The 26,166-nt window shown below is 45.3% G+C and overlaps 1 long non-coding RNA gene across 3 annotated transcripts; it reads left to right on the top strand.

The window, feature by feature from the left end:
• On the top strand, positions 1-26,153 carry LOC132655839 (uncharacterized). Of its 3 annotated transcripts, none has more exons than XR_009593723.1 (3): positions 1-127; positions 11,030-12,932; positions 24,908-26,153. It is a non-coding gene; the product is annotated as an uncharacterized LOC132655839 (long non-coding RNA). The 3 variants fall into 3 exon arrangements; XR_009593722.1 differs by lacking the exon at positions 24,908-26,153 and adding an exon at positions 24,391-24,503; XR_009593724.1 differs by lacking the exon at positions 24,908-26,153 and adding an exon at positions 14,661-14,989.
• Positions 26,154-26,166: the final 13 nt, after the last annotated feature.

Below are 26,166 nucleotides of genomic sequence, written 5' to 3'. Positions count from 1 at the left end.
AGCAGATCCTAATAGTAATGCAGAATTTGCCACAGCATGTCTGTGGAGGTCGGCCACCACAGGAATCGGCCCTCTCCTTTCGCCACTGGGAGTCCAGGGTTAGAACTCTGGCTAGGAGCTTTGGCGGGTAAGTGTCTGTAACCACTGAGACAACCCACTGGCCTTGGTTTAGTTTTGTGTTTTTTAAGTTTTGTGGGGGTGGGGGTGGGGGAGACAGTCTCTTGTAACCTGAAGTTCCTTTGCTCTTGCCTCCATCTTGAAAGCTCTGGGCTACCTGTGCCCCGTCTGTTTATAACCTACAGATCAATAATGCCATACGGGAAGAGATTTTGAAATCCACAGACTTAACCCTCTTCAGAGCAAAAGTGAAAACGGTAAGGCTAGGATCTCTCCATAGGATCTGATTATGCCTCCTTTTAACTTTTGCCAAAAAGGATTTCAATGAGGCAAGATGGCTTGGGTTCCAGAACATTGCTTCCCAGAAGAGCGTTTTATTCTTCCCAGTTAATTCCGAAAGTGCAGCCACAGCCAATCCGAGAGGCAGCTCCCCAGATGCTGGACTAGTTGTTAATTCACACACCAATTGGAGGCGTTAGCAACTGAGGGTTTCTTTTCACAGGCTCCTCCAGAGACTTTCTCCAGGGAACGCGAGGGGAAAGTAGAGGGCCGTAATTATTCCTTCATTACTTCTTAATGGACGGGTGCTAGGGCAGGCATTCAAACCCGTTTGTTTTCTGGGGAAGGAGCAGAATCCCTTTGAGAAGCATTGGGGTAATTTCCAACTCATCCAGGTCACTGAGGAAATCGTAACATGAGCCATCTAATCCGGTGCGTCCCCTTTGTTTGTTTGGTTCGAGACTTGGGGCTGTGTAGCCCAATTTTACAGAGGCCATTTGTGTGATTGAGGTTTCCTCCTTTTAAATCAAGCTGACACAAAACTATCAGCACAGAGTCAAAGGGATAGCACTCATTATGTGGTTTCGCAGTAAGCACCTTCACCTGCTGATTAATCTTAGTAGTCATATCCTGTATGACTACTAACCCTTCATTTTAACCCTTTATTTTTCAGTATTGGATTGAACCCAGGGCCTACACACATTCGTAGATGCTACACAAGTATGATAGCACTGAGCTACGGCCACATTCCTTTTCCTCTTACTTCTTGACAGGGTCCCATGTAGCCCTGGCAGGCCTTGAACCCCAAATCCTATTGCTTCCACCTCCCAAGTGCTGGGGTTACAGGTGCTCAGCTGTCCCTTACAGCTTTTTAAAGATTTGTTCTACCTTTTAAAATTATGTGTCTCTGTGAGGAAACGTGCACGTGAGAGCAGTTGCCTGAGGAGGACAGAAAAGGGGCATTCTCTGGAGTTACAGCCACGGGCGGTTGTGAGCCTCGTGACATGGGCGCTGGGAACTAAGTTCAGGTTCTCTGCAGGGCTGTGTCTACCCTTAATCGCTGAGCCATCTTTCCAGACACTCCCTTATACCTTATTTAAATTTTTTAAAAATATTGTTTTATGTGCATAGGTGTTTTGCCTGCACATACATCTGTGCATGTGCATGGCTGGTACTTCTGAAGCCAGAAGAGGGTATTGGGTTCCCTGGATCTAGAGTTACAAATGGTTGTGAGCCACCCTGTGTGCTATATCCACTGTGGGTGGTTTTTCTTTTATTTATTTGGTGTGTATGTGTACGCGTACATGTGCATGTGTGTGAGAATGGGCATCATGGCATGTATAGAGGTTAGGGGACAACTTTAGGAAATAGTTCTCTCCTACTGTCTGGGACCCTAGGATGAAACTTAAGTAGGCTGTCAGGTTTGGCGGTAAGTGTCTACACACTGAACCATTTTGCCAGCCCAAACATATCACTGTAAGCCTGAACGTCTCCTCTCCTCCTCTCCATAGGCTCATTTGTAATGAAAAATGCATTTGGCTCAACTTCAAATATCTTTGTAACTCTAAACACATTAGAAGTCCAAATTTTCTTAACAGCAATACCTATAAAAAACCAACGTTCTATCCTTCTAACATTTAATAGTGCAGGGTAGATATTCCTATTCCAGCAAAGAAGAATTGGGGCAGGTTATGGAATGACTGGAACACGGCAAGATCAAAATTCAGCAGGACAGCAGCTCCGCGCTCATCATCTGGGCCTCCTAACGTGTTCGGCTGGGCTTCAGGGAGCCCATGCACTGCCCGCGCCCCAGCGCTGCTGCCTGGAACGCACAGCCTCTCGTTTGGTCCAGCCTCACTCAACACACCTCCCCTGGGCCTGGCGTCTCCAGTTTTGGGGTTCTGACTTCATCGCGGGCTTCGCCACCACTTCTTTACACACTGGCCTCTTAGGGCCTCTTTGCAAGGACTTTGAGCCTCGCCTCACACCATCTGGACTCAGCTGCTCTCCACGAGCTCCTCAATCGTGAATCTGCCGAGTTCTGCAGCCAGCTCAAGGCGTGGTCCGCTCACCTTGGACAACAGCTGCATCCGCCTCTGTGCCTGACTGTCGGTAACTCTCTTAGGCCACTTTTCTTAAGAGGAGGAGGAGGAACCCCCTATCCCCAGCCCCACCCTCACCTGCATTTTCTAGAGTTAACACCTTTGATGGGTGAGGTCTTTCCCCTTTTCTCTTGTCCCAGCTCCCACAGCACTTTTCTTGTGAAGGTGGCACAGAGGCAATTTCTAGTCCACCATCTCACCCAGAACTCAGGGCTCAGTCATTCGAAAAGTTACTGCTCTGTATTGTTTCTAATTTGGCTAAAACCCATTTGCTTCCTAAGTAACAAGTGATGACAAGCTGGGATGTGGGCCTATGGTTAACAGACTCAGACAAAATTCTAATCATCATCAGTAGCTTATCTGATACCTGCTCAAGGATGCAATGATACAGAAATATTGGGGTATGTTTCAGAAGAAGGTCTTTGCAGGGGGAGGAGGAGACTAGGGACCAAGAAACTTGACAGGCACCAAAGCTACTGTTTGAGGGGTTCTGGTATTGTCCCTTGAAGAGTAAAATTCATGGATCACAGAGAGTGAGTTTTAGAGAAACATTTCTTATAGATTCATGGATTTGAGTTGAGCCAGCATAGAGATGAACCTCATGACAGGAAGGGAGCTTCAGAGAAAGCAAGGTAGCCCAGAGTACTAGAAGTGGATCTGGACACTGGACAGCATCCCAAAGAAGAGAAGGAAAAGATAAGACTTATTCCTTTTTATAAGGACTAAGACAGGCAGAGAGACCCAGCAAAACCCCATGCAGGCGGTCCCTACTGCACTAGGGGTGGCCGTTCTGGGAAGAAAAGGAATATTATCTGTTCAAGGGGGAATTGTTCCTCCAATCTCTAGCACTGTTAGAGGCCCAGGGTGGCTCTGCCTTCCTCAAGTGTGGTCCAGGCTGTTGATCTGCTAAACTGGAAGGTTAGTTTCCATCTAAACCTGAGATTTCATTATCTGTCCAGAAGAAAGTCTTTTTCCCTTGTTGGGGTTTACTGCTCCTGTGACAGCAAAAGAGGATGAGAATGTGGTCTCCGAATGGAGGAAGCCTGATTTCAGTCCCAGCTGTTGTTCTCCAGCAGAGATTTGCTGCATCCTCCATATGGAACAGTTCTCATTCTTACCTGACACTGAGGCTGGGGTCCTCGTTTCACTAATTGTTAACTATTATAATTGTGGAAAGCTATTATTTGGGCTTTATGACAAATAAAGAACTCACTAAGAATATCCATTGTTTATCTGACATTCTTGTTTACATGAGTATCCTATTTGCATTTGTTTGCTCAATTTGGCAAATTTGTTAACATAAGAATCATTGATGTTAATTAGTTTATCAGACTATAGGACACACACTGAATCTTGTCAAGTTGTCCTTTAATTTGCTCTATTGCCCCAGGAAGCTTTGAGCTTGAAATCTCCCTGCCTCCTACCACCTGGCAGCCTAGACCACCAGGCCAGACCCAACTTTCAGATGTTGATGCTGGAGTCTTGGGTAGAAAGGCAGTAGTAGTTGCAGTTGAATGGAGGGAGTTACTAATGTCCTGCGTATCTATCAGGTGTTCCAAACAGACAGATGCCAGGCAGGAAGCAGCCCTGTGTGGGAGCAGTGAGTACGCTTCCTAGCCTTCTACCCCAGCGTAGGGAGAGAGAGATGGGTGCAGGCCCTTCCTGCTCTCCTGCTGCCCCATCTGCTGGTGGTAAAACAGTTAAAGGTGCTGGGCTACATTAGTCCCAGCTTTGGCAACACTTGGTTCTGATGCTCAGAATGGAAAGAAAAGGAGAGCAATCGGGGGAGAGGAGAGTGAGTGAGTATTGGCCTTAGACTGCCTTGCACTTACTCTCCTCCAAATGTGGGTGTGGACACAGTCTAGAACCACCTCAGAAGACAGTCTCAGTGTGGGGTTGTCTAGTTCAGGCTGGCGTAGGAGATTGTCTTGGTTATGTTAATCGATGCAGAAAGACCCAACCTAAAAATTGGTGGTACCATTCCCTGGGTTTGAGTCCTGAACTTAAAAAATAAAAATAAAAGAGAGAGAGGGGGAGGGAGGGAATTAGCTGAGCCTAAGTTGGAATGTGCTTCATTTCTCTCTCTGCCCTTGAGTGGGGAGGTAACTAGCTGCCTCAGGTTTCTGCCTTGACTTCCCCACAATCTAGAACTGTAAACTAAATGACGCCCTTTTTCTCGCTCTCTCTGTTTTTGAGCAGGGTGGGGGAGTGTTTCAGGACAGGGTTTCTCTGTGTAGCCCTGGCTGTCCCAGGGCTCACTCACAGCAGGTGACATAGCCACAGCAGCTGCTGTTGTGGCCATCTTGTGGGCTTCTTGTCACCCAGGCGGCCCTGTGGCCAGAGCATCCTCCAGGGAAGTAAGAAGCATGAGGAAACACAGCATCTCCAGGATGGATGTTGCTCTTGACCTCCATACTTTCCTCTGTGGAAATCCGGCTTAGCAAGGGGAAAGGCAGTAAGCAGGGAGCGGGCATCTGCAGCTGTGGAGACCAGGGTCCCGTGGTGACTGGAGTTAGCTCTTCCATAACAGAAAAGCAAACAGAAAACAGATCTGTGTGCTTAATGGGACCAATGTGACACTCAGGAAGGGGCAATAAGAATTAACAATCAGACAGGCAGAGGCAGAGAAAGTCTCTTTTGTGGATGAACAGGGACTTGCAGAAGAGTTTACATCATTAAAATGTACAGACACACATTTATGATGGCTAAAGCGATGCAGCAAATTGTATGGTTTCTATTTAGCCACATTAAAAAGTGATTATTATTTTTATCGTTTCCTTTCATTCTTTTCTAAAGGCCTAAGTTAAAGCACCCCCTGAGGTGGGATATGCACAAGATGGACTGAAATGTCTTATGTCTCAATGAGACCAAACATTAGCTTAGACTTCAGTGGAAGATTATTGCAATGTGTGGCTCAGTGCTATGCCTTGTCTCTGGTTACTTCCCCTCACTCTCACTCGAGTTATTCCCCTGAAGCATGAATGCTTTAGAACACTATCTACTGCACAAGAGATAGAATTGCAAAAACCCACCATCTTCTGCAATCTCTTCCCCAACTGTGTTGCAAATACTTTCACAATTCCTGACTCCTGTCACAAGCTCCACCCCTTCTTTGTCTTTCTCGCACTGAGCCTATTTCTACCCCTGTGTCTCCCAGTCCCTGTCTCACACTTGTAGGCCAACAGCCAACCTGTCTCTAGACACTCCAACCATCTGTGCCTTTGTGCAGTGTCTGTCACCTGTCTTCCCTCTGGTGATGTGGTGACGTTGCTTTACTAGCTCGTGCCCAGCTGGTCCTTGTGCTCAGGGCATCCTGTCGGTTGCCTGGAATCTGCCACAAGACAAGTGTTTCCATCAAAGATATTGGCAAATGTATGCAGTGTTGTCACTGCTAACTTTTGTCTTTGGGTATTGGACTCCAGAGCCTGTGCGTGCATGCGAGGCAGGTGCTCTGCCGCAGCGCTTCACCCCATCTCCCACGCTTTGCTGGAATATTTCTGTTTATCCTGAAAGCTTGCATGTTTGGTTTCTGACACTTTCTTGGGTTCCCACAGAAGAAAATGGAGACGTACTTAACTTCTTTGTTAAGCTTGGGGGCTGGGGACTGCACAAACATAGTTCCCCTGCCTCTCTCAAAGGCTTTGCATCCTGTTGTCAGTGTTTGTTTGGCTGTCTCCCTGGTAGCTGCTACGGGGAGACTGTGATCTGTGCTGGTCTGCAAACCCTCCAGGCTTTTGAAATAACGTATATAGTGAGTTCTTTGTGAAGGCCTTACTGGTTAGTTAGGTAGAAACCATGAGAGACTGCATTGCTTTCCCTGAGAGGGCTACCCACACCGTAAGTAATGCTGAGGGTTTTCTCAAGAGCTCCTGACCTGCAAGCTGAAACACAAAATCTACAGGACAAATCTGGATAAGGGCATTAACATGTATTTTTTCTGGGGTGCAAGAAGTGATGTGTGAAGTTGGAAAGTTTGGGGGTCAGGTGAGGAAAGCATTAAAGTTCTATAACATTTATTTACTTATTAGTATATGTGCATGTGTGCTTGCATCTGTGTGCTTGTGCATGTGTGTGTGTGAATCCATTGTCTCCTTCCACCCCATGAATTCTAGGGGATCAAATTCAGCTCAAGCTTGGAAGCAAGTGTCCTTACCTGCTGAGCAATCTTGCGATCCGAGGAAAGCATTTTTATTTGGATTTATTTATTTATTTTAGAGACAGCAGAGTCCACCTAGGCTACCAGACTGGCCTTTAGCTCCCAGAGACTGCCCTTCCTCTCTCTGCCTTCTGAGTCTGGCGTTTTAAAGCTGTGTGCCACCACGCAGGGCGAAGGAAAGCATTCTTGATCAGGCATTCTCCATGACGCTGCGGTTAAGCTCAGACCTGTTGGGAAGACACGCTATTCATTCTGTTTGGTTTTGCTAATTTTGGCAGTGACATAGAGGACAGCTCGTGGGGCTCCAGCGGCAGGATTGGTTAGCTCGAGGCACGTGTATGGAGGCTACTCCACAAAGCAAGGGGTGAATCAGGTAGTCTGGCTGAAAGTCCTTCAGGTTCTTCTGTTTGTATGGGTTTTTTTGAGACAGGCCTCAAGAGGTCTGGGCTGACTTCACTGTGTAGGAGGATGACAAACGTGGATTTGGGGAACTGACCTGGGGTTCTCTGCAAGAGCTGTATGGGCCCTTAACTGCTGAGCCATCTCACCAGTTCCTTTTTTTTTTTTTTTTTCACTTAAAAAAATATTATCAGTTTGTCTGTTTTGAGACAGAATCTCACTATGCATCTCTGCCTGATCTGTAACTCTGTAGACCAAATTGGCCTTAAACTCACAGAGATCCACCTGCTCCTGCCTTTTGAGTGCTGGATTAAAGCTCACCACCACCCAGGCTTTTCCTTCAGTCTTCTGTTCTGTTTTGTTTTTTTGACACAAAGTTTCTCTGTGTAGCCCTGGATGTCTGGCCTGGAACTACCTCTGCCTCCCTAAGAGCTGGGATTATAGGTGTGAGCCACCACGCCTGGCTCTGAACGTTTGTTACTGTCCCCACCCCCCATTTTATGGTCATTGTTATTTGTTTTCCTGGTTTAGGGTTTTTGTTTTTTGCTTTTGTTTTGAGACAAGATCTCTCTAACTTTGTAGCCCTGGCTAGGCAGGTACTTTATAAGTAGACCTGGCTTAACTCCCAGAGGTCAAGTGGGGCACAGTGACCCACACCTGTAATCACAGCATTCTGTGAGGCAGGGGCAGGAAGATCTCTGTGAGTTCGAGGCCAGCCTGGTCTACAAAGTGAGTCCAGGACAACCAAAGCTACACAGAGAAACTTGTCTCAAAAAACCAAAATGTTGTAGTAAATAAAAAAAGAAATGAGTGTTGGTCTATATAATGTTTATTATTAGTCCTAAAATTATTGTGGTGGTGTTTTTAACCTGTGATCACAAATAATAAGACACAGATACCTGTTATGATGTAATTGACTTATTTACCTTAGGCCAGGCAGATATTTTCCTTACATTGGCTCAATAACCTCACCATCCATCTCCTAGCCCCCGTCCAATGTCATCCACTTCAATCCTCCTCATCTGGTCTATTTTCCATCCATAATCCCATGGTAGTTATATTCTTCATGGGCCTTTTCACACCATTATTGGAGTCCTTCCTCCCTGCCCATGTGGTTTCTTCTCCAGGATAACCCATCATGCATCCTCCTTCCCCCTCTCTTCCTGTCCCTCTAATGCCTGGGAACCTCAGCCACGCCTACCCCATTCTGCCCTGCTCAGATATAGGCCATTTAATCAACCAACCAGGTATGTCTTAGGCAGGTTTACAAAACAAGGATAGGTGTAACCAGATATTGAGGGCCAGTAACATGCACCAGACCAACTTCCAACACCAAAACAACCAACAAACAAAACCTCCCAGAGGTCTGCAGGCCTCTGTCTTCCGAGTGCCCCTCACCACACCTCCACTCTTTAATGTCTAAAGCTCTTTGGGGTGCCTAGGGCCACCTGCTACTCTGACTGTGCCCTGGGGAACTCAGCCTGTTGTTTGTGCTACTGATGTCTCATTCCATACTTCCTTGGCTTGAGGCCGTTGGAGAACTCATCAGTTTCACAGTTTTAGACTCACATTTCATGTTTTGGTCCGTGAAGAGGGTTGTCCTCTCCTGCCCACAGAGACGCTTGTAAAGGACTCATCCACCCTCTCATCTCTGGAGGAGAGGCAGGCAGTAAACAGTAATTTAACCCCATTTAAGTGGATGAGAGAAAACAGTTCCCTGAATGGTTTCTCCCACGGAATTTATTCATGTGAATATGGAGTGTAAATACACTCTGTGTTACTGGCTTATACAGAACAACAGCCAAGCACTTCTGCTGTCTCCTTGGACAATTGCCAATTGCCGCAAAGCCATTTTGCTGAAGTAATAGTTGTTTTTTTGAAAATACTTTAAATTTAAATTTTAAATAAAGTAAATAAAAATTTACTTTATGTGTGTGTGCCATGTATGTACAAGAGTTGCAGAGGTCAGAAGAAGGCATCACATCCCCTGGAACCGGGGTCGGACTGGAGTCAGACTGTTGTGTACCATCTGGGAACTGAACCTTGGGCCCTGGGCAAGAACAACAGTTGTTCTTAACTGCTGAGCCAACTCGCCAGGCCCCCAACAATGGTCATTTTTTTGTTTTGTTTTGTTGTTTTTTTTTTTTTTTGGAGACAAGGTTTCTCTGTGTTTCCTGAAACTCACTCTGTAGACCAGGCTGTCCTTAAACTCAGAGATCCACCTGCCTCTGCCTCCCAAGTGCTCTACCACACCAGGCTGCAATGGTCATTCTTTTTTTTTTGTTTGTTTGTTTTGTTTTGTTTTTGAGATTTGTCTATTTTATGTATATGAGTGCTCTATCTGCATGTACACCTGCATGCCAGAAGAGGGCATCAGGTCCCAGTGTAGACAGCTGTGAGCCACCATGTGGTTGTCGGGAATTGAACTCAGGACCTCTGGTAGAGCAAACGGTGCTCTTAACTTCTGAACCATCTCTCCAGCCCCACAAGGGTCATTGTTTATCAGCCTTCCCTAAGGGCAGAATGCCGCAGCAGTAGTACAGAAAAGAGAGCACTTGGGCTGCAGAGGACTGGTTTCGGAGGTGATGAAACACAGCAGGGAGGGAGGGCATCAGCTGCCCTGTGGGAAGCGAAAAACCGGGGTGACTATTGAGGGCAGCACTTTCTGTGTACTCGGCAATGGAAGTTTGGGGACATGAACACCCATGTTGGGTTAGACATGCCAGGCCCTGAGAGGACCAGAGAAGAAGCCACTTTGCTTTCTTTGATGAGTATCCCTTAGAACACTCATTAACATCAGAATGACCAGGGTTCAGGGTCTGTGGAAACGCCAACCTGTGTGACTTGTTCTTGTTTTAATTCAAGTTTTGTTTTGTTATTTTGGATTTTGGTGGTTTTTTTGTTTTTTGTTTTTTTTTGTTTTTTGTTTTTTTTTGTGGTTGGTTTTGTTGTTGTTTATTTTTATCTTTTATTTTTTGTTTTTTCCAGATAGGGTTTCTCTGTGTGATAGCCTAATGGCCTTGACTGTCCTGGACTTGCTTTGTAGACCAAGCTGGTCTCAAACTCAAAGAGTTCTACCTGCCTCTGCCTCCCAAGTGCTGGGACTACAGGTGTGTACCACCATTTCCGGCTAATTTAAGTATATGGAGTTTCATGTAGTCAAGGCTGGTCTTGAACTCCTGATCCTCGTACCTCAGACTCCCAAGAACTGAGATTACAGGTATGTGATTATAGCATGGCATTTGAAAAATTAAATTTAACTGGGCACAGTGGTGCACACCTATGATCCCAGCACTTGGCGGGCAGAGGTAGGTGAAGCTCTGTGAGTTCAATGCCAGCCTGGTCTACAAAGTGAGTCCAGGACAGCCAGGGCTATACGGAGAAACCCTATGTTGAAAAACCAACAGATAGATAGATAGATAGATAGACAGACAGACAGACAGACAGACAGATAGATAGATAGATAGATAAAGTAATGAAGTAAATTTAGATTCATGTGGTATGGAGGTTCACATTGGTAATTCCCAACACTTCAGAGAATTTTCTGGAACTCATTTCCAGCCTGGGTTACCATAGGAGAGATCTCATCTTTAAAAAGAGAATTTTTTAAAATTACTTTTTTAGCTGGGCAGGTAGTATCTGTAGTCACACTTATGTCGGAGTCAGGATTGTATTGTCTAAGTCCAAGAGTTCAAGGCCAGGATAAGCAATATAGTAAGATCCCCAAGTTCAAACCCAAAAGCCAAACAAGCCAGGCCCTGTGGCACAGACCCCAGAGCTTGGGTTTTGACCACTGAGGCATGCTGCTTCCTGCCATACCTCCTGCCATGACGGATCCTCCTTCTCTCTCTCTCTGTTTTTTTGTTTTGTTTTTACAAGTTGCCTTGGTCATGGTATCTTATCACAGCAATATAAAAGCAACTGTCTTTCCTCCGGCATGCCACTGACATTCCTGTTGCCTTCACCACCCCACCAGGTATTTGTAAGAACAAGCCGAACCGAACTCTGCCTCCTGCCGGGTGTCCCTGCTGCTGAGATCCACATCCTTGCCTTGGGATGGAAGAAGGAAAAGTTGATGAATTCCCGCTTTGTGGCTGCGTGGTGACCGCGAACAGCTCTCTTCTCTTTAACCACGCCCCACAGCTCCGCTCATGGTGTTCAAAGGACAGGCTCTCTCTTTAGCATTCTGTTGTGAATCTGTGCCATCTCTTCTTTATCCGCTTATCACTCATGGACACTTAGCTGATTCTACACTTTCTTTACTATTGTGAATTGTTCTTCAGGGAACATGGGGGTTCAGATGATGTAGTGACCGTATTTTTAAATTTGGGGTGGGGGGGCTTCACGACGTTTCCCATAAAAGCCGAACCAGTTTGCCTCCCACCTGTGGTGTGCATGTTCCTTTCCTCCATCACTTCTAATATTTAGTCTTTCTGGTAACAGCTAGCATCACAGGACTAAGGTGATGTCTCACAGTGGTTTGGATTTGCATTTCTTGTTTCGGTTTGCTTGTTTGTTTTTTCAGGACAGGGTCTTTCTCTGTAGTCTTGGCTGCCCTGGACTGGATTTGTAGACAGGGCTGGCCTCGAACTCACAGAGACCCACCTGCTTCTGGCTCCCTGGGTGGTGGGATTACAGGTGGGTGCCATTGCATGACTGGAGACGGACTATCATGTAGCCCAAACTTGCTATGTAGCCCAGGATGATTCTGGACTTCTGAGTGCTGGGACAGGCATGTGTTACTACACCTGGTTTTATATAGAGCTGGGGACTGAACCAGGGCTTCATGGATGCTAGGTAAGTACTCTACCAGCTGAGCAACACTGCCAATCCAATTAAAAGCATCTAAGAAATGATGCTTTTAAGTTTAATTGATGATTATTGTGAATTGTGAAAAAAAATATTTTTAGGGCTGGAGAGATGGTTCAGTGGTTAAGAACATGGCTGCTCCTCCAGAGATCCTGAGTTCAATTCCCAGCAACCACAAGGTGGCTCACAACATCTACCTTGGGGTCTGATGCCCTCTACTGGCATGCAGGTGTACATGCAAATAGAGCACTCATACACAAAAAGATTTATTTATTATTTACACAATATTCTGCCTGAATGTATATCTGCACGCCAGAAGAGGGCACCAGCTCTCATTACAGATGCTTGTGAGCTACCATGTGGTTGCTGGAATTGAACTCAGCACCTTTGGAAGGACAGCTAGTGCTCTTAACCTCTGAGCCATCTCTCCAACCCCAAGTAAAATCTTTAAAACATTTTTATTTTTAAACAAGATCTAACTTTGTGTTTTATTTGTTTTTCAGGTGTGTACAGATACCCAGGGAGGCCAGAAGAGGGTGTCAGATCCCCTGGAGCTGGAGTTACAGGGGGTTGTGAGCCTTCCAACAGGGGTGCTGGGAACTGAACTTCCGGCCTCTGGAGGAGCAGCAAATGCTGCACCATTGCTCTAGAGCCTTTATTTTTTTTGAGACAGGGTCCTGTTATAGCCCAGGCTGCTTTCTGACTCAATAAGTAGCTGAGGATGATCTTGAACTCCTGATTCTCCTGTCTCCACCTCCTAAGTGTTGGAATTACAAGCATGTTCCACTGTACCAGGCTTGATTAACATTTACTGAAAAAGAAGCGGAGTTAATTCACGCTTTCTGTGCCTTCCCACTATACCCTAAGTTCATGAGTCCTATTAAACAGGTGGCTGAACTTTGTCTGTGTGCTCATAGGAAGACCAAGAGTATTCTACAACGGGAGGAGAAAATTACAGACAGCACAAACACTAGGAGGGGTTTGCTGAACAGAAGAGTAACAAATGATCTGAAGCACCGAGAATTCTGCGTAAGGATATCTGAGGATTTTATCATTCCACAATAGGGCAGGTAGGTTTTCGATTTTTAAAGTTTATTTTATGTATTCGAGTGTTTTGCCTGCGTGTATATGTGTGTACCACGTGTGTGCTTTGTACCCTTGGTGGTCAGAAAAATGAGTCAGCTCTTCTGGAACTGAAAGTATGGGGAGTTGTGCTCCTCTGTGAGAGCAACAAGTGCTCTGAGCCAGTGCTCCAAAAATAGAAACCCTGCCTGCTTTTCTTTTGTTGTTGTGTTTTGTTTTTTTATGTATACTGCTTCCAGTGTTGTTTCCTGGCCCTGGCTAAACCCTGTTTTAGGTCCTGCCTAAAACATAAGAAGCACAGAGTGAATACTTTTTAAAATGAATATAAGTACAGTAAATTAATAAGTGGCCTTTTCCCCCCTGGATTACTGTTTTGTTTGTTTGTTTGTTTTGGTCTTTTTTTTTTTTTTTTGGTCTTTTGGTCTTTTACTTTTTATCCATTCTTTGTGAATTTCATATCATCCACCCAATCCCACTCATCTCCTCATTCTTCCATATCCTCCCTCTGCCCTTGCAACCTCCCTCACAAAAGAAAACAAACAAATCTTGCCATGGAAGCGCCTGTGTCACAGTATGTCACAGAGTATATCTTGCAGTTATTCATTGCACTGAGTCATTAGTCCGGTTCGAGGCCTCTGGCTTCTGGAGGACTATCCCTTTCAGCAGTTCATAAGTGTGGTAGACTGTTGGGGTGGGCCAACCCAAAGCCCTCCATCTTTGCCTGAGAGGTATCTGAACTGCTCAGCCCACCAGCTCTCCAGCGCAGCCCAGGCAAGACGATGAAGGGCCCACTGTACCACACACTGCACTGGCAGGGGGCAAGGACAGCTCTCTGAGTTCTCAGCATTGGGGCTGGCTCACCTGTGCTTGCGGCTCACCTGTGCCCCTATCAACACAGCCAGCTTTCTTGAATGCTGCAGCCAGAGAGGGGCTGGGCCAACCCTGCATAGCCCTCAGACATGAACATGGCCCCAGGCATGGCTCAGACCAGGGACATCTGCATGTCCTTGGGTGGTAGCGGATATGGCCCCAGTGGCAGCATGAGCAGGCCCTCACCATGGCCTCAGGGGCTATCTCCAGCTACTCACACTTTGTTGCCACCCTCGAGTCTCCAGTTCCCCCTCTTCATTGTGCACACACCATCCTGCTTCTCTTTCTCTTCCCTCTCTCTACCACTTGCTCATCTTAGTGGCACCCAAGGCCTCTGGGTGTCTGGGGTCATCTCAAGAGTGCTATGTCCCATCTGCTTCAAGTGGTGCCAGGCAGGGGTTGTCCCCAGCTTGCTCTTCCTGCCCAGGATGCGTGGCACCCCAAGAGATGATGTCTGCATAGAGTTCACCATCTGTTTGTCTGTCTCTCACGAAGCTAGGGCTGGAATCCAGAGCCTCATACATACGACCAAATGCTGTTTCAGAGACCTACAACTAACTGTAGCTAGTGATTCCATTTTATTATGTACACGTATAAAAAGAAAAGCCAAGGAGCTCCTCCAGACACTCAGAACAAGAAACAACTTTAACAGCTACAGAGAGAGGACAGGTGGGGGTGGGGTGGAGGTAGGGAGGTAGGGGAGCAGTGGGGTTGGGAGAGAGGGAGAAGATGGGGGGGCACGGCCTACTTCTAAGAGGGAGTCTTAGCAAGGCTTCTTTGTGTTTGTTCGCTCTTTTTTTTTAAGCTTTGTTTTTAAAAGTTATTAAATGTTTGTGTATTTGTAGGTGTGTACACATGAGTGCAGGGGCCTGAGGAGGCCAAAAGATGGCACTGGATCCCCCGGAGCTAAAGCCACAGGAAGTTGTGAGCCCGCCTGACATGGGTGTTAGGAAACAAGCTCGGGTCTTATAGAAGGGCTAGAAGTGCCCTTAACCACTGAGCCATCTCTCCAGCCCTGAATTTCTTCTTTCCAACCTCCTCGCCTTCTTTTCTACTAAGACTTATTGTGTTGTTTTCTTATTTGTTTTGCTTTGGAGGCTTTAAGAAATAATTTTTCTTAAAACTTTTTTAAAGCAAGGCTTGTTTTTGGTGGGGTCTGACGAGTGTTGGACAATCCTAGGGCATATAATCTGTGGGCATAGTATCCATGTTTGTTTAGTAGAGTGGATTCATATGTGCTCTTCTTATTTACAGATTGAATTTAGTGTCTCTCACTACATAGCCCAGACTGGCTCACACTCAAAATTCCCCAAGTGCTTGGACTGTAGTCATGTGCCACTGAGTCTCACAGGAACACATAGTCCCATCTATAAAAACTTTTTTTTTTCTTTTTAAATTTGAAATACTGAGGATTGAATACAGAGCATTGCTCATGAAGGGCCTGTGCTCTGTGGCTGAGTAGTCTCCAGCCTTCTCTTGCCTTACTTTAAAAAGTCCTTTTCTTTTGAGACAGGGTATCACTGAGCTGTCATTGAGGAGGGTCTTGAATTTTGACCCACTTGCTTCAGTTTCTCCGGTAGCTGAGAATGCAGGCCTGTGCCGCAGACCTGGCTAAAATCGTGAGGCTGTCTCAGTTGTGAGACTGATGCACGTGCATCGCTGGTCTTGGCTCTCTTGTGCTCTCCTGGTGTGATAGTCACATGACTCAGTGTGGACGTTGCACCCAGGTCTCGGCTGCTGTGAGCCACAGCTCAGTGTCTTAGCAGAGCTAACTTGGGGCCCCACAGGGGTGCTCTGGAGGACCAGGCTTTCAGAGTTAATTCTGTATTTGCTCTGTGTTTAGAAGTCAGTACAACTAACAGGATCTGTGAGGAAACCTCAAGATAATCAGTTCCTTTTTCTTGGTGTCAAAAGTGGTTTTCTAATGGCACATTGGAGTTAGAAGAAAAAAAAAAAAAACCCAAACTTAAACAGTGTTTCTAGTCAGACATATTGTAAAATACAATCTCTGGCTGAGAGATGACTCGTTGGTTAAGAGCACTTCCTGTTTTTCCACAGGAAGTTATTCCAGGTTTGGTTGCTAGCACACAAGTCAGACCCTGTAACACCAGCCCCAGGGGTTCTAGTGCCTTCTCAGGCACTGCTCTCACGAGCACAAACCCACATACAGACATACATGTTACAATTAAATCTTCAATGCATCTCTTTCTGTATATACATGCATGGTGTCAGCTTTTCATCACTGTAGCAAAACACCTGGGAAAATTAGCTTGGACAAGAAAAGCTTGAGGGGCGTGGTAGCACAGGCCTTTAATCCCAGCACCCTGGCGGCAGAGGCAGGCAGATCTGTGAGGTTTCAAGCCAGCCTGGGAGCATTCCAGGACAGCCAGGGCTACATAGAAACCCTGTTTCAAAGAGAGGAGTGGGAGCCAAAAAAAAAAAAAAAAAAAAAAAGCTTTACTTGGGTTCACTGTTTCCTAGATTTCAGTTCATAGTCAATTGGCTCTGTTGCTTTGGGCCAACAGTAGGTGCACATCTTGAAAAACAGAATGTGAAGAGGGGGCCAGGATCCCCTAATCCCCTTCAAGGAATGCCCCCAATGACCTAAAAACTTCCCATTAGGCCTCAATTCTCAAAGGTTCCACCATTTTCCAATGTTACCATCCTGGGACCAAGGTTTGAGCATATATGTTTTAGGGAGATGTTCAGTGTCCAAACTGCAACATCTTACATCTTCATATAACAATACAGTCATCTACATCCTTAAATAGGTCTTTCTCTCTCTCTCTCTCTCTCTATATATATATAGAAATATATATATATATAGAAATGCTTCACACACCTCCCCTGAGCATTTGCTCAAAGGTTACTGTAACCACATCTTCAGTGACTCTACTTACTTGATTTTTCACTAGTCTTACCTTCAGTGGTTTAATCTGATCCAAACCCATATAGGAGTCTGATCTCAAAAACACTGTGTACTGATAATTTCCAGGTTTACCTGGTGCAGGAAACTTCAGTTTTACCTAAGAAGATAAAAATCAACCCTTAAAAGCCTGGATTATATACATATATATATATATATATATATATATATATATATAGAGAGAGAGAGAGAGAGAGAGAGAGAGAGATCTGTATTCATATCTCTGTCTCAACATGTAACTATATTGGCATATATGTATTACCAGCCAGGTGCAGTGGCACACATCTTTAATCCCAGCTCTGAGAGGCAGAGGCAAGGGTATTTCTGTGAGTTCAAGGCCAGGTTGGTCTACAAAGTGAGTCCAGGATAGCCAAGGCTACATGAGAAACTTTGTCTCAAAAGACAAAACAAAACAACTGTGTCAGTATCTTGTTAGTATCTTGTTTGTTCTTCTTTGTCTTCTTCTTCATCTCCATTGGTTTGTGGTTGCTTTTAGTTTTGTGAGATGGGGCTCACAATGTAATCCTGACTGGCCTGGAACTCAGTATGTAGACCAGGCTGGCTTTTAACTGTCAGGGATCCACCTGCCTGCTCTCCTGAGTGTGGAATTAAAGGTGTTTCTAGCCTATTTTTGTTTTGGTTTCCAAAACAGGTTCTTGTGTAGCTAGGCTAGCCTCTATTCAGTATGTGGTTCAGGCCGGCCTTGAATTCCTGATCACCTGAGTGCTGGGATTACAAACATGTCTCCTTCTTTTATTTTTCCTGAGAAATATTTTTGTCCTAAGTCATCTAGGAAGTGCTGACTAATCCTTTCTGCAGGGTTACTCTACAACGGTCCATTTGCAGGGCCGGGATGCTGGTGGGATGGAGTTAATTATTGTCAACCTGACATGACAACTAACGTGCCTGTGAGGGTTATACTGCTCTCAGTAATGAATATGAGACGACTCACCCACAGTGGGTAGCGCCATTCCCCGCTGGGATTCCTAGACTGGGGAAGTGAAGTTTTGAGCTGAGCTTGGCCATTTATCAGCTTCTGCTTCCAGGGTGTAGATTCAGTGTTGTGTCCAAAGGACCAATTACCCAGACTCTCAAATTCTGTCCAAATATCCAGAAATGAGTTCAACCCGGACAACAAGAGGATTCTGGCAGTTAAATAAAAGCCAGCATTCCTCAGGAACTTGTGAATCTGGCTCCCACCTGCCAAAAGGAGTCATTTCCCTTACCTCTGGCAGAAGGGACATATGGCTGTCGGGAGCACCAAACAGCATACTGTTAGGCCCAGCAAGAGCCTAAATATAAGAAGGTATGAAGAGAACTCAGGAACTAATCATCCATGCAAAAACGCAAGAGGTTCCTCTTGACCATTGCGCAATGGGGTCACCCCTGCTGGTCAGCTAGGAGTGGCACCGGGAGACAAAGAGTTTAGGTTTTTAAAAGACACAAGGCGGGAATCTCCTGGGGTTGCTTTCTTGGCGATTTAGGATTGGATGAGGTGTTTAACTTTTAAAATAATTGGCCAGTTCTGGTCACCCTTAGGTCCAGTCAGACCTGTCGTAAATATCTGATCGTCAAGTCAGTTTGGAATTTCCTCCCATCCACAGTTAAATGTGGGAGGGTGATTAACTCATCCCATGTCTGTTCTGAGGAGTGGGGGTTACAGGCTTTGGATCAAAGGTCAGGAGAAGGATTGGGGCCATTTGGCCCAGTTTTCAAACAAAGCCCATCTCACCCGCACCAGCCAGTGATTTTCTCTCCATTTAGTAGAGATCTCTGCTTGTTCTCTTCCTTATCTCTGCCCTCACAGATGGCTAATGTCAGGAACTTTTACATTCCTCCGTTCTCTGGAGAAGCACTAAGAGGCGTTAATTAACATGGGCCTAAAACTTGCAAATATAAGTTATAAGGCAATTAAAAGAAACATAGGTTACAAAGTTAGTCTGATTCTTTCACATACCAAAGCACACACTGCCTCCAGCTCCCTCAGTGTCCACAGTGTGTGTTACACACTTCAAAGTCCATACTAGCATCCTAGCCCTTCCTAGCCTCTTCCCCTCTGCTAAACTCCCTCCAGCTCACAGGCTTCCATACGTCTTACAGCCTGGCTTTTCTCACTCTTCTCTCTTACTATTTTCTCACTCTTCTCTCCTGCTATTCTCTATTCTCCATCTCTAGCTATCTCCTGTCTCCTCTATCCTCTCCCATGCTGCCACTTCCATACCCCTGGCCAAGTCTAGTCTACTTTCTGTCTGTGGTTTGGACTCTTCCAGATGCCTCTGGCTATTCTCTCTCTCATATCTACAATAAACACTTTGTTGGTTTGTTTGGTTTTGTTTTTTGTTTTTTTTCTAGACAGGTTTCTCTGTGTGGCCTGGGCTGTCCTGCACTCACTTTGTAGACCAGGCTGGCCTTAAACTCACAGAGATCCACCTGCCTCTGCCTCTCTGAGTGTTGGGATTACAGGCGTGCCCCACCACGCCCAGCTACAAGAAAATCTTAACCATATCATGGAAGTTTCTTTTCCGCACCCTCCTCACATAGAGATGTGACCAGCTACTTCAAACTCTCTTCCCCCAGACTCCCCAACTTTGATGGACTACCCTTGAACTGTGAACCATAATTAACCTTTTCTCCTGAAAATCAGTTTTGCCACAGTATTTTATCACAATAACAGAAAAGTAACTAAGACGTCATCATTCCAAAGTTTTCCTTCCTACACTGATGCAAAAATATTGCCATCTTGTGGAAGCCATTAAATTCTCTGGGTTTAGTGTCTGCAGCTACACAATGAATGTGGTTCCCCTCTTGACCACGCTCTCTCTCCTCTTCCTTGCCAACTTCCCACTAGGATCTGTCACAGTTAAAACGTTGAACACTGGCAGTCTTCTTGCCTTCAGCATCTCGTGGGCAGGACTATAGATGCTACCAGCGCCTAAGTCCCTTTCTCTTGGTGCCATCACTCAGAATTCCCCTAAGTGAGCCTGCCCCTCTCCCTCTCTCCCTGTGTGCCTGGTGTGGGGGACACCAATCCCCAATCAGGCCTGGATGCGCAATTCTCCAGATGCGCTAGATGCTCCAAGCAGTCACTCTCAGGAAGAGACTGTTTTCTTCCTGAACCTGAAAGGCTGTGAAGTTAGCAGTGTTGCAGTTGGTTAATTTCCGCAGGGGAGAATTGTCAGATAGGAGCTGATGTAGACATTGTAGAGCTGAGGCCGGAGGAACACCTCAGGCTCCCAGGCAGGACTTGAGTGCCTTCCACTCTCCAGTTCCTGGAACATTCCTCCTGATTGGACAGGAAGACCTCTACCCTTCCTATTTGATTTTCATTTTTAGATTTTTTTCATGTATGTGTTTTGTCTGCATGGTCACCATGCATGTGCCTAGTACCTAAGAAGTCAGAAGAAAATGCTGTATCCTCTGAAACTAGAGTAACAAATGGTTATGAACCATCATGTGGGTGCTGAGAACCAAATCAGGGCCTCTGCAAAAGCAACAAATGTTGTTGTTGTTTTGTTTGTTTGTCTGAGAGGACCTGACTAACTCCATTTTGAGACTGGGCCCAAAGCCGGGCCAAAGTTCTTGCCAAATTTCCCTCTTTCCTGCTTGACAAGTTCGTGGAAAAAAAAAAAAAAAAAAACCTCAGGAGATGGGCAGCCAGTCAGCAACTGCCCTGACATCTGGCCCGGTGAATGTTCTTTCCCTAAGGTTGGAACCAGTCCGGAACGTACAAGTATCCCTTAGCATGAATCCAGCCAATCCTAGTAAGGATTACCTACCCTGCCTGGAAATCTCCTAGCTAGCTTTAAAAGGAGCCTGTAGGCCCCTCTCGGGCGCCATTTTGTACGAATAGTAAACCCCCAGAAGCTGGCTGTCTCCGCAGAATAAACGCGCTTTGTGTTTACAGGTATTCCTTCAGCGATTCTCAGACCCTTATAGTTTCGTTATTGTTTTTGTTTGCTTTGTGATGATATTGACAAAGCAACTTTCATATCCTGAAAGAAAAAGACTAGTGGTTTCCATTCTTTTATAGACAGTCTACCTGAGCTGCTTCAGAAATTTTGAATTTCTTATTGGGCATAGTGACAGACACCTGTAGCCCTAGATATTTGGGAAGCTGATGCAGGAGGATCACAGATTTGAGGCCTGCCTGAATTACATATAGACTTTAAGTACAGCCTGGGCAACTTTCAAGATCCTGTCTCAAAAATAAAGGACCAGGAAGGTGATTCTGAGAGTAAAGACGCTATCTAAATAAGCCTAAGGGCCCAACCCTAGTCCAATCCTGAGAGCCCAGATGAAAAAATAAAATAAATAAAGCAGGATGCATTGGCTCACATCTGTAATCCTGGTGTTGGGGTAGGGAGAAGACAGTGGGTTCCTGAAGGTCCCCTACCAAGTCAGCCAGTCAGTCTGAATTGATGAGACCCAGGATTAGTGAGATGCCCTGTCCCCCAAAACAAGGTGGGGAGTGACCAAAAAAGACACCCAGCAACCTCCACACCTGTGTACACACATGCTTCAATTTAGACCCGGGACAAACAGCCAAGGTACCTATTTAACATTCCAAAGTGGAACCTGGCCTGCAGATTCTCCCAGCATCCCTCAGTTCTCACCTGAACTTGCCAGCCCAGGAGCTGGACTTCCTCTCCCCTAGACTCTGCACTATATAATCCAGATATTTTGGTTCTCTTCCTCTCTCTCTTCACACGCGCTTTCTCTCTCTGCCCACCCCAGCCTCCCACTTTTCTGTCTCCCTCTGCATGGTGACTTCCCTGGCCCCATTCTCTGGGACTGGTAAACCTTCCCGAGAGCTGCCCCCAACAAACCTGCCTTTATACTTTAATTTCATCTGAATTGGCTCCTTTCGTCAGCGGAGAATACCTATCAATACAAATAAATACATTTATGTTGTTTGAAGACAGCACATTTTCAGTCCTTTACTGCAGCCGTCCCGGGAAACTGACAGAGTCAAAAGAGTTCACTGCCCCCTCATGAGCTGGGAAAGGCCGCTGTTTAGGTACACCAGTGAGCGAAGGCGGACGAGAGCGCTTTAACTGAAACCAACCTGGAGTCATTCGTTCCCTAGTCTCCTCACATGTTTTCTTATTTACACAACGTCTCACAAGGTAATTCAGGCTGGCCCTGACAGCGCCAAGGTCCCTCTTTCGAGTATGCCATCATGATTTGTCAGTCAGATGGCAAATTCTTCAAGGACATGGCTGTGTGTTCTTTTGCTAACTGTGCATTTTAAGAACTTGAATTTTAAGGTGGCTACTGATTGTCTGCATTATTATAATTAAGAAGTCGTTTTGTGTAGAATTTGTACAGCTTAAACTTTAGTAACCTTAAGTCTACCCCCTTTCTAGATAAGACTGATTCTCTATTGTAGTTTCTGTTGTTTGTTTGAGACAGGGTCTAACTATGGAGTCCTGGCTGGCCTGGAACTCACAGTGTAAATAAACCAGACTAACCTTGAACTCACAGAGATCCACCTGCCTCTGCCTGCCAAGCGCTAGGACTAAAGGCGTGCACCACCACACCAGGCTTGATGTGGTTGTTTTCAGGCAAGGTCTCGGGTAGCCCAGGCTGATCTTGTGTTCACCTCCAATGTCCTGGGACTCAGGCATTTTGACTGGTTTGTTACTACATTCAGTTTCTCTACCGAGTTTTAGGGGGAACATTATCCTAAACCCCGGGGTCTGAGCTAAAGCAGGAAAGTTGCCAGCTTGGGCTGCATAGCAAGCTTAAGACTCGCTTGGATTGCAGGTGAGACCCTGACTTTAAGACAAAGAACTGTTAGTTCAAAATATGTAAGGCAGGGAGGCACAGCCAAGGCTCTCTGCTCTCACTAACTCTGTGGTCCTGGGTGACCTCACCACCCTTGTCTCCTTCTTTTTGTGTGTTGTGGAATTGGATATTAGACTCTTGAGAACTTCTCTACCCCAGCTAATTCCCAGAGACCTTTGAGATTAAGAAGAGCTTGAAGGCACCATAACTGGGCAGATATCAACCCTTTAAGCTATTTTGCTATTTTCCAGCTACCCCCTGTTACTTGCCATAATTGCTCCTGCCTGGGCTGCTTCTGTTCCATCAGGCCAGCCCTCACAGTCACGTGCTCATGTCCATACTGTTCATGGAGACTTCCTTCCCCCCAGTTTCTCCTCCTGCTTTTCGTCCTGCCTTGTCCCGATCTGACCCCAAGCCTGGGAACATAATCCCCCCCAACTTGTTTCTGCCCCGCTATAGGCTGCAGGTACTTCTATTAACCAACCAACTTTAAATCGGGGAGCGAAGTTTATACCTCATCATTTGGTGTAGGTGAGAATGCACGTGCCTGAGCAGCAACCAAATCTAGCACCAGACCAACCTCCTCCACTGTGTAAACAGGAATTATAATAGTACTATTAATTGGTTCAGGCTGCTATAGGAAAACACAATGAACTGGAGGCTAGGAGTGTCAGATCAAGGCGCTGGCTGATTCAGTGCCTAATGAGGGCTTTCTGGTTTACAGATGGTTGCTGTCTTGCTATGGTTGCTTTCTAACAAGTTTTGTTTTTGTTTTTGTTTTTGTTTTTGTTTTAATGTGTATAGGGGTATGTGTGCCATGGCCTGCATGTAGCAGTCAGAGGACAGCCTTGTGGAGTTGGATCTCTTTCCTACTTATATGTGGGTTCTGGGAATTGAACTCAAGTCATCATGCTCAAATGGAGAGTGCATTTTTTTTCTCTCTCTCTCTCTCTGGGCTCTCTTGCCAGCCCCTGGGGATTCCTTCAAAACAGTATTAGTGTGGTTCTTTTCTTTTTTTTTAACTTACATTAATTACACTTTATTCACTTTGTATCCCCCCATAAACCCCTCCCTTCTCCCCTCCTAATCCCACCTTCCTTCCTCCTTCTTCACGAATGCCCCTCCCTAAGTCCACTGATAGGGGAGGTCCCCCACTCCTTCCTTCTGATCTTAGTCTATCAGATCACATCAGGAGTGGCTGCATTGTCATCTTCTGTGGCCTGGTAAGGCTGCTCCCCCCTCAGGGGGAGATGATCAAAGAGCAGGCCAATCAGTTTATGTCAGAGGCAGTCCCTCTTTACATTACTATGTAACCCACTTGGACACTGAACTGCCATGGGCTACATCTGCGCAGGGGTTCTAGGTTATCTCCATGTCTGGTACTTGGTTGGAGTGTGAGTCTCTGGAAAGACCCCTGTGTTCAAATTTTCTGGTTTTGTTGCTCTCCTTGTGGAGTTCCTGTCCTCTCCAGATCTTACTATTTCCCATTTCTTTCATAAGATTCCATGTACTCTGCCCAACAGTTGGCCATAAGTCTCAGCATCTGCTTTGATAGTCTGCAGGGCAGAGCCTTTCAGAGGCCCTTTGTGGCAGGTTCCTAACTTGTTTCCTGTTTTCTTCTTCTGATGTCCATCCTCTTTGCCTTTAGGGATGGGGATTGAGCATTTTAGTCAGGGTCCTCCCTCTTGATTAGTTTCTTTAGATGCACAGATTTTAGTAGGTTTATCCTATATTACATGTCTATATGAGTGAGTATATACCATGTGTGTCTTTCTGCTTCTGGGACAGCTCATTCAGGATGATCCTTTACAGTTCCCATCATTTGCCTGCAAATTTCATGATTTCCTTATTTTTCCTTGCAGAGTAATACTCCATTGTGTAGATGTACCACAATTTCTGCATCCATTCTTCAGTTGAGGGGCATCTGGGCTGTTTCCACCTTCTGGCTATTACAAATAAAGCTGCTACAAACAAGGTTGAGCAAATGTCTTTATTGTGTACTTGAGCCTCTTTTGGATATATGCCTAGGAGTGGTATGGCTGGATCTTGAGGAAGTGCTATTCCTAGTTGTCTGAGGAAGTGCCAAATTGATTTCCAGAGTGGTTGTACAAGTTTACATTCCCACCAGCAGTAGAGGAGGTTTCTCCTTTCTCCACAGCCTCTCCAGCATGTGTTGTCCCTTGAGTTTTTCATCTTGGCCATTCTGATGGGTGTGAGGTGAAATCTCACGGTCGTTTTGATTTGCATTTCCCTAATGGCTAATGACGTTGAGCATTTCTTTAAGTGTTTCTCTGCCATTCGATATTCCTCTATCGAGAATTCTCTGTTTAGCTCTGTTCCACATTTTTTAATTGGATTACTTGGTTTGTTGCTTTTCAGCTTCTTTAGTCCAAAAATTCTACCAGGGAACTCCTACAGCTGATAAACACCTTCAGCAAAGTGGCCGGATACAAAATTAACTCAAAAAATCAGTAGCCCTCCTGTATACAAAATACAAAAGGGCTGAGAAAGAAATTAGGGAAACAGCGCCCTTCACAATAGCCACAAAAGACATAAATTACCTTGGTGTAACCCTAACCAAGCAAGTCAAAGACTTGTATGAAAAAAATTTCAAGTCTCTGAAGAAAGAATTAGAAGAAGATATCAGAAGATCGAAAGATCTCCCATTCTCATGGCTTGGCAGGATTAACATAGTAAAAATGGCCATCTTACCAAAGCAATCTACAGATTCAATGCAATTCCCATCAAATTACCAACACAATTCTTTACAGACATGGAAAGAAAAATTCTCAACTTCATATGGAATAACAAGAAATCCAGAATTGCTAAAACAATCCTCTACAATAAAAGATCTTCTGGAGGGATCTCCATTCCTGATCTTAAGTTGTACTATAGAGCAACAGTTTTAAAAACTGCATGGTACTGGCATAAAAACAGAATGGTGGATCAATGGAACCAAACAGAGGACCCAGAAATAAACCCACACACTTATGGACACCTGATCTTTGACAAAGAAGCCAAAACCATACAATGGAAAAAAGATAGCATCTTCAACAAATGGTGCTGGCCTAACTGGATGTCTACATGTAGAAAAATGCAAATAGATCCATACTTATCACCCTGCACAAAACTAAAGTCAAAGTGGATCAAGGACCTTAACATAAAACCAAATACCCTAAATCAATTGGAAAAAAAAGTGGGGAACAGCCTAGAACTCATTAGCACAGGAGACAACTTTTCCTGAACAGAACACCAACAGCACAGGCTCTAAGAGCAACAATCAATAAATGGGACCTCATGAAACTGAAAAGTTTCTGTAAAGCAAAGGACCCCGTAATCAAAACAAAACAACTGCCTTGTTTTGAAGATTGAGAAAGAATCTTCACCAACCCTTCATCTGACAGAGGACTCATATCCAGTATATATATAAAGAACTCAAGAAGCTGAAAAGCAGCAAACCAAGTAATCCAATTAAAAAACGGGGAACAGAGTATTAGTGCTGTTCTTAAGGGACTCACGGTCAGTCACGGTTACATGGGTAGTTAGACAAGTCAGGATGAAAATGTAGATGCCAAAGCAGCCATGTTAGCAAACACATGTGATCCCAGCACTTGTGAGGTGGAGGCAAGAGATCAAGA

Source organism: Meriones unguiculatus, chromosome 8 (genome assembly GCF_030254825.1).
Source record: "Meriones unguiculatus strain TT.TT164.6M chromosome 8, Bangor_MerUng_6.1, whole genome shotgun sequence".
NCBI classification, from domain to species: Eukaryota; Metazoa; Chordata; class Mammalia; order Rodentia; family Muridae; genus Meriones; species Meriones unguiculatus.
This window is presented reverse-complemented; position numbering and strand designations above follow the sequence as displayed.